Below are 8,947 nucleotides of genomic sequence, written 5' to 3' on the forward strand. Positions count from 1 at the left end.
TTATTCAAATAATGGATAAGATGTTTGTTATAATAATGGTCTTATTGAACTAAGTGTTTTTGCATCCATTTCAGGACAATAATATTAAAAAGTATGCTTAGATATAGAATCTAAGCTATAATCAGTGTTTTAAATCAACATCAGTTGTATATTTTCTTGTCCTTTATCATAAAAAACAATATATTGTCAAGAACATAATTATATGGATAAAGACAAACTAGTGAAACAGTAAGATTGTCGTAAGTTTGCATGTTAAATAAGCATTTATTTTCAGGATGATAAGTGATTTTTATATAAAGGGTCAGGAAATGTAAAAAAATATGATTAAATATAGAACTAACGAATTAGTTCTTTATACATAAACTGACTGTAGATCATAATTAAATCTAGCCATTGATCACATGTTGAGACGTATATGATGATCTCATCATGATTGTGGTTCCACTGCTTGGAATAATGACATCATGTCCACCTGTCATGGAGGCCTAGTAACAAGCTCTCTGGTGCCACTTTGGTTCCTCATATCAGCCTGTCATGGCGGCCTAGCAATGCGCCTTTTGGTGTCACTTCCTGGAACTATGACGTCATTGTCTCTGATGAAATTATTGTCTCTATACCTTATTACCTGAGGTCAATACACGTGTGGCGCCCTCTGGCAGCTTACCCGTCAAGTGCAGCCCTAACTACTCCCATACTCTTGTTAGGGAGGCTGAGCACCGAAAACTTTCTTGATTTTAATTTTAGTTTATTGTTAGCAATCTTGTGATGAATTTTGACTTATTTTGTTGTTTTCAAAACTTTGCATTTTTAGGCTTCGTTTATCTTTAAGTTGTCCATAAATCTATATTTTTTATTTGAAAATGTTCTCCTCTTAATGGTGTAGAAACCCTATGCCCCTGATAGGGAAGCAAACTTGAGATGTCTGGAGAGCTGGAAAACGAAAACAATTTTTAATGATTTTCATTTTCGATATTATCTGTTCAGCAATTTTTTTGATGATCTTTGGCTGTTGTTGGTATTTGGAGCTATTTGTGACCCATGTTCTGGTATTTTGAGGCTAGTTTTAGTGTTTCTATGATTTTGCTTTTTTTTAATTCGTTTACCTTTAAGTGGGGCAGAAACTCCATATATACATTACTAGTAACAGCTGGTGTCTTTGACAAAAAGATGACTTCAACGGAATGGTAAATATAAGAGATTTTACAGACACTAAAATCAAAAAATTAAAAATAATTAAGAAATAATTTTAAAAAAATGCGTAAATTCAATGTATTATTTCCTTCAATCTTTTTTAGCTGTTTTAATTCTACTAGTATTTTTGGAAATAATTCTGTCACCTATATTATAAAATTGGTTGTGTCTTGTGAAAACGTTGATCATTTATTTTTCTATACCACCAAAGGGAGTCATGGTTTTGTGATAAAATTATCCTGACAGATAGAAACAAGTATATTAATATTTTAACAAAATATGTGTCAATTATGGAACAAAACAAAAAGTAAAAAGTATCTGAGTTGAATTCACAATACTTAAATGATAGATGCTCAAGAAGGACATACGGGCAACAGTGAAGTTTTCATGAAATGTTCAACTAGTTTCTTTTCCTCAGGTGCAAGTACGATTTTAGATACTTACAACATTTGATTACAAAATAATGTCTTCTACAAAAATACGTCTGATTCTTATCACTACTGTATATTGTTTTTGTAAAAAGTCATAAAGGGAAACCTTGATTTTCTACGCTCTTTCTTGTTTGTCAACTGTAGGCCACGATTTAGTCTTACCGGTTTAACCTGTTTCAGAAGCAGTGAATTAGTTTAAGAGTTGCAATTGGCCTTGATACCTATGTGCTTACACGTCAAACGAATCAGATACAGTTACTGGAGGACAGTAGTTAGCTGATGGTGTCCAATAAATGATCAATTGCTTTCACGAAATTCACAATATCAACCTTTTTCCCACTCCACCTCAGTCAAAGTTGAGTTATCAGACATCACACCTGTTGTTGACTCGTATTATAGTTCATTGTATTTCGAAACAGATGATGATGTTTCTTATAGTTGAACTTAAAACGTTAAGCCTCGAGATTGCCCCACACCTTTCAAATTCTACACTAACAGATCGGGTAGTTCTAGCCACATTTGTTTGAAGTTAGATATGGCCTAGTGGTTAGCATGCTTGTACTGTGAATCAGAGGATTCGTGGTTCATTGTCCGTTTCCGCAAAAATGCCCTCCGCACTTTAGAGTAATGAGTGCAGTATTAGAGTGATGGTGAAATCCAACTATTCGGGCAGACAAGAGTAGCCCAGGAACTAGCAGTGGATATTGTTGACTAACTGCCTTCCCTTCTATCAGTTCAAAATTAAGGACGATTAAATGAAAGTCTTTGAGTAATTTTGTTTAAAACAAGCAAACAATTATCTGATACTAATTTGTTAAAGACAGTAATGGAATACAAAAACCTGTGAACTAAAATCTCTTAAGGCATCCAGCTTAGTTCCACTTTCACATGCTTGGAAAATTTTACATTCTATAGTTTATGTGAAAACACTCTTACTTACACTTTTGGGCTGTCCCTCTTAAGAGGTGTTTAGCAAAACGAAATTTCTCTTATACTTGCAGTAACTGCAGAGAAGGTACAAAATACGCTTCTTTTCTGAAACCCAAGAATTTGCCATTGACTCGTCAAAAATGAATGTATAACAAAGTGATTGGTATTAATTGTACTGCGCGTTTTTTTATGATTATCGATATTATTTGTATAACAGATTAGAATATTCCACAAGAGGATAATCTTGCGATACTTATTTAAAATTATACAGCGATGAATAACATGACTAATACATAGAACACCTATTAATAACTACTTTTTGACGTATATAATTTCATTACACCCTTAAAAAACGCAATGCCGAGCCCCTGTGACTTCCTGGTTGTGATTTTGGTCATAAGACCTGGAAGGGTCAGGTGCACACTGGACCTTTCCCTCCCTCCCTCCATGGCTAGGTTATTGATGTTTGGGGCCTGTATAACCATTTTTCTGTAGTCATTGATACCAGTAGCTACGAAAATCCGTTTTCACAACATGTAGCCATGGCATGCGCGCTTCGAATGTTTGTAGATTAAAGCACACATAATGGCTCTTTTGAAGCCATGCCCACGAAGGGAAAAACATGATTTTTTCCCCATTTTTATTAACAACTATATCGCTTTTAATCACTTGATCGAACGCAGAGTCATATTCTCGCAAGCAGTTCCATAGCTGCACATAAAAATACAATGATAATTCTATTTTTACATAAATACCCTTTTCAAAATAAAACAAAAATGTATTTAGCTATTGGCTTGCCTAGTACTAAGAGTGTTAAGGCATTCTAGAAAGAGATGAGAATGATGTTTTCCTCAGACGAATAAATAGTTTTATTTTTCAACATCTCGTTTATGCACCTTTATCAAGAGGATATATATATATATATAACAGTGATATTTCTGGTACAACTGTAACATAGCCAACCATTTTAGTTTCTCCATGTACATACATACGTTTACACACACACACACACACACACACATATATATAAATATATATGCCGCCATTGGTTCAGCGGTAGGTTTGAAGGCTTTTAACGCTAAAATCCGGGTTTCGATACCCGCACTGGGTACAGCACAGACTACCCATTGTGTACCTTTTCAGCTTGGAACTTAACAACAAACAAACAGAGATTGGTGAGATTGGCGTGTCATACAACATGCTAAGTTAGAATCAAACTAAGATAATTTGTTTATATCTGAGTACACATTTTAAAAACGTTTTGATTGTAAGAACAAAATGAAAACCATTTGCATCATCCTTTATCTCTACAAGGGATGTTTCCCTAATAGGGCATATATGTACATTTCTTTACTTTAAAATTTCATATGTTAGATACTTTTTTATGTAAAAGGACATTCATTGTCATACTGCAGGGTCTGTTTAAAAACAAATGTTATCCTGTTACACTTTATTTTCACAACGCTAGAATCCGGGTTTCGATACCCGTGGTGGGCAGAGCACAGATAGCCCATTGTGTAGCTCTGTGCTCAATTACAAACAAACAAGAAACACACTTTATTTTGTACTAAGCTGTAATTTGTGCTGATGAATCCTGAGATATGTGTAAATAAAAATATTTTAATTTCCTATTTCCTTCCCAAACAATGTGCATTAAGTTGATAAATTACACTTCCTATTTGATAATTCCGCCTTGCACTATAAACTTTACATTTGTACCAAAGCTACAAGTATGAGTATCATCAACTGACAAAATAAACATAAATCATTAAAAATGATTGACTTATTAGATATTATACTACGTGAATAACAAAAATAAATTAATATAATAGCTAAATCACAAACAAATTTATTTCTGATATTATACTCATCTTATTTTGCAAATGAGCTCAAAACACTTAATAGTTAATTTACAACTTTCTGTTGATATATGTAATTAGTAACAGAAGTAAATAAGAAATGCGTGATTAAGTATTACCACTAATAGAAAGAAATCATTAGACTTTTCATCTATTGTCTCTGGGCATTTCTTAATCTCAGTAATACACGATTATACTTCATCAAAGTGTTTCATCACTTCGTTTAGAACGAGGTTTATATCTAATAACTATTGGCTGAAGTTTCCTGGGCTTGAAAAGAAATTCTTAATAAAAGAAAGAACTAGATGAGAAGTTGAGAAAACAAAATGACTGAAAATTGGTGTTCCTCGAAACACCAAAGAATCATTACTTCAGGTGTATCCGGTAAAATAAGCATAATATTATGTGTATGTGTGAGATTATCGTCTATTGGTAATTTTTGTCTCTACTCTCTAGTCAGCGTGTTATACTTTACTTATAACTTTGACTGTCATACGTTTTATTCTAACGGTTTCTATTGTTGGGCTATTTCTTTGAAATCAGTTTACTTCTTCGACTACAAGTTAACCTTTTACGTAACTAAGGAGGGGCATAACTTTACAAATAGAAAATGTATAAACAAAAGTTTTACTTACTTGTTGATTTCATATCCCTTGTACATTATCGTAAACACAAACTCAGAACTTACAGCAATGAACTGACTGACAGCAACAGACAAACTGACTTAATTCATACACTAATCACTCGTTAACCTTTTCACTGTGGCTGGAATTTATATTTCCATGTGCTTCCACCCCCTTACACTGCCACTGGGATCCAATCCATTCATGATCTGGACTTGGATCTTTAAAGACCTGGGAGGGTCAGGTTCCTGTGGTTTCTTCCTCCTTCTGGTGCTGATGTTAACGGTTACAGGTAAATATTAATAGTAATACTGCATGAGGGTCAGAGTAGACCGCACTTACTCTAACCCCTTGCAGGGCAATGTCTATGTAGGCATTAATATTATTATTATTGTGGTTTTATGTGTTCGCTTAGTTCGGCGTTTCAAAGGCTTGTACAATAACGAACAATTCATCACATAAAAACAATGCATTAGGTAGCACAAATTGAGAACATTTTACATAAACAACCTTTTAAATATTTTCAAAGTAATACTAAACTAGTGTAAATTTGTTGGTCTAGTAATAGATTGCCTGATTAAGTTTTTATTTTTAATATAGATATCAACAGGAATGCTGTGCTTCGTTCTATTATCATCATGTATACAGAAACGATCTAATTCGCATAGTAGGTCATTATTGTGCCAATTTTTCTAGGAGTAATTTAGCGAATTATGCAGGAGTCTATCGGATATGGTTTTTATGTTTGCATAGTTATGTATGAATTTGGATGATGTAGATCTGGGTACTTTGAATGCAGTAATGAGTAAAGTGTTTTGTATTGATTGTAATTTGTTAATGTATATTGGTGTTATGTTTATCCAAGCTGGCGTATATGGGTTTTATATATTTTGATTATGTTTTCTGGAGAGGTTCCTTAGTTTTTACCACTTAAACTCCTTAAATAATTCGACTGCTTCCAAATTCTTGTTAATAGATTGTTTGTTTGATTAATCCACGTTAATTTCAAATCGTAAGTTAATCCTAGAAATTTTACTGATGTTGTGGTCTGGAGGAGTGTTCCATTCATGTATAGCTTGGGTGGATCTTTTTTGTGTCTGGTCAATTTTGCAAATACTGTTAGTTGGGTTTTGGGGATATTTATTTTAATACGACATTTTTGGCAATATTCTGCAATGTTGTTTAGTTGGAGTTGTAAGTTTGTGGCTGCTATTGAGGGAGTAGGAGCACTTTTCCAGACCGTGACATCATCTGCAACTTGTAAGAAAAAGCTGAAATTTGGTTTTTAAGAAGCATATTGCTCACATACACAATGAACAGTAGAGGGCTAACAACCCCTCCTTGGGGGACACCAGCCTATGGAGTAAAACGCTCCGAGGACATTTATTTTGCATCTGCTGTTTTCCAGAAAGTTTGATAACCAGCGAATAATTCCGCGCAGCAGTTCCATTTCTGACATACGGAACTTTAGACCATTGTGCCGTATAGTGTCGAATGCTTTCTCTATGTCGAGAAAACATGCGACAGTGCATTTTTTCTTGTTAAAACTATCTACTATTGTTTCTATATTTTCAAAACGAGACCCAAAACTCGAGCGCTTTCGAATAGTTGACTATTCTTCTTCAGGAGAACAAAGGGTTATGTTTAACCATAAACCGGAAGTCCAATATGAGTTGGCCTTGAGAGCTAGCCAATCATAACCTAGAGTTGTTTGTGTCAGGTTTAGTTTTGTGCCAAAGAGGTGTGTATTATATGGGATAATAGTTATAAGAATTGTTAACTAATTTCTATAAAGATAAAATATAAAATCAAATATAATAAACAATAGAAATAATATTAAAATTAAATAACGGCAAAAGGAGGTGGAAAATAGAGAAAATAATAATGTAGCTCATTAGGAAATTCCAACCAATATAGAGAGAGAAATTCAAGGAAGAATAATACTGATAATGTAAAGTAAGTCTAATCATGAAATTAGTTTTGAAAATATTTTCAGGGACTTGCGAAGGTCAACAACCCCGGGATCGAGATTGATACTATTTGGCGTTACAGTATTTAACATTGCTATCCAATAAGCTTCTTTAAGTCCCCCTGTTTCTGTTAGATGTAAAATGTGTCTGCACCTATAAGTTTAATGTCTTCAAGAGAGTGTCCAGATATGTTAAAGTATTTTGCAACCGGAAGTTCGTTATTTGTTTTTATTGTTGATTTATTATTTATGTTCCGAATAATAGGGTTACGATCCTAAAGCTAATGTTGGTTATTATCGAGTGTCACTTTCTTACTTGCTGTATTTTGTTGGTGTGATATATAATCATAAACACCTTAGGTGTAAGAAAAAGGTGTGGCAAAAAAAAAGGAATTAGCACGCGATTTAAAGGTTTGTTTGTTTGTAATTAAGCACAAAGCTACACAATGGGCTCTCTGTGCTCTGCCCACCACTGGTATCGAAACCTGGATTCTAGCGTTGTAAGTCCGCAGACATACCGCTGTGCTACTGGGGGCGCGACTTAAAGGAACGAAATCAAAATTGGCGGCCAAACAATATTAAAGCAAATATTCATTCATTAGTTAGCTAAGCCACGCATTCTATTTTACCCACCATCATACCCCAAGTTGAACAAGTTGAAATGTGTGTTGTAACGCATTTTATCAATGAGCAAGTTCTGTTGGACTATTTGGTAAACATAATTCCAAGTTCAGTCCACATCATAATATACATTCATTTATTTATTCTGTAAGGTTTACTAAATCCTACGTTATTATTATACAAGAATGTTTGAACAGTACTTCCGAAACTAATGGTGCGTCTATCTAAAAAATTAACTGCTCAAACATTACTCACTGATTCACTGCTTCACTTTAGTCGTGTACATACCGTACCCGCCTATTACTCACAATACAAATTTTCCAAATCATAACATTCTACGCCCTCTAGCAAACATTTAAAGTATAGTTTACAAAATATATACAGGGCCGGATTGAGGGTCTACGAGGTCTGGAACTGAAGACTTCCAGTGGGGCTACTCACACTTGTTCATAATAGAAACAAATAAAGTGGCCATTCAGGCTTTAGATCTACCAAGCTATCATCAAATTAATATTATTTCAGGTAATTTTGTTTGTTTGTTTTTGAATTTCGCGCAAGGCTACACGAGGACTATCTGCACTAGCCGTCCCTAATTTAGCAGTGTAAGACTAGAGGGAAGGCAGCTAGTCATCACCACCCACCGCCAACTCTTGGGCTACTCTTTTACCAACGAATAGTGGGATTGACCGTCACGTAAAACGCCCCCACGGCTGAAAGGGCGAGCATGTTTGGTGGGACGGGGATTCGAACCCGCGACCCTCAGATTATTTCAGGAAATGGTAATAATCATAAAAAAAAGACAAAGTTTGTTTGGAGTTAAGCACAAAGCTACACAATGGGCTATCTGTGCTCTGCACACTACGGGTATCGAAGCCCGGTTTCTAGCGTTGTGAGTCTGTATACATGCTGCTGTGTCACTAGGGGCTCGCAAAGGGAAAATGAGGTAATGAAATTTACATAACAAGTTGTTTTTAAATTTTTATAATGATTATTTTCCTAAGTTTTAGAAAATCCAAAAACAATGAAAAATATGTTGCATATTAAGGACACTTCGCATAGAAAAGGGAGGGGTTCGAACCCTCCGGAACCCCACTACTGTATCTACTACTGACAGGCACATGTTTATAGACGTGACATAGCTCTCGCATAATGGCTGGAGACGGCTTGAATGGGTAATGAAGAAAAACTTTAATATAAGTTTAACATAACAGCAAATGTACAACATTTCGACAAGGTTTTGTACAATGATGACAAAACCTTGGCGAAACGTTGTACATTTGCTGTTATGTTAAACTTATATTAAAGTTTTTCTTCATTACCCAT

The sequence above is a fragment of the Limulus polyphemus genome, unplaced genomic scaffold (genome assembly GCF_000517525.1).
Source record: "Limulus polyphemus unplaced genomic scaffold, Limulus_polyphemus-2.1.2 Scaffold869, whole genome shotgun sequence".
In the NCBI taxonomy this organism is placed as follows: domain Eukaryota; kingdom Metazoa; phylum Arthropoda; class Merostomata; order Xiphosura; family Limulidae; genus Limulus; species Limulus polyphemus.